This window comes from Lynx rufus, unplaced genomic scaffold, assembly GCF_022079265.1.
Source record: "Lynx rufus isolate CCGP_SWC_20201006 ecotype Redwood Valley unplaced genomic scaffold, mLynRuf1.p SCAF_9, whole genome shotgun sequence".
NCBI lineage: Eukaryota > Metazoa > Chordata > Mammalia > Carnivora > Felidae > Lynx > Lynx rufus.
The window spans coordinates 102660657-102660989 of NW_025814897.1; positions in this window are offsets into that span (position 1 = coordinate 102660657).

Consider the following 333-nt stretch of genomic DNA (forward strand, 5'->3'; position numbering starts at 1 on the left):
CCCTAGCCAGCTGCATCCCAGGCAATCAGGAGCCTGGGACTGGAGACCCCACCCCTGCCGTGACATCACAGGGGAGTGGGGTGGAGACGAACTAAAAGGGGGTCCCCCCTCCCTGGTCTTGGACTCTTGGCAGCCCAGAGTATCAAGAGCAGAGAGAGCCTGGGCACTGAGCCAGGGTTGCCTGACTTAAAGGAACAGGCTCCCCACCCGTTCCTCAAGCCCCTCCAAGCTGTCCCCTCCAGGCTTTGATCTCTGTCTCCCTGTCCTGAGGACCTCTCCCTCCTGAGGCCACCATTGGGTCCCTTCTCAGTGGCCCCTGAGTGCTCTCTCAGC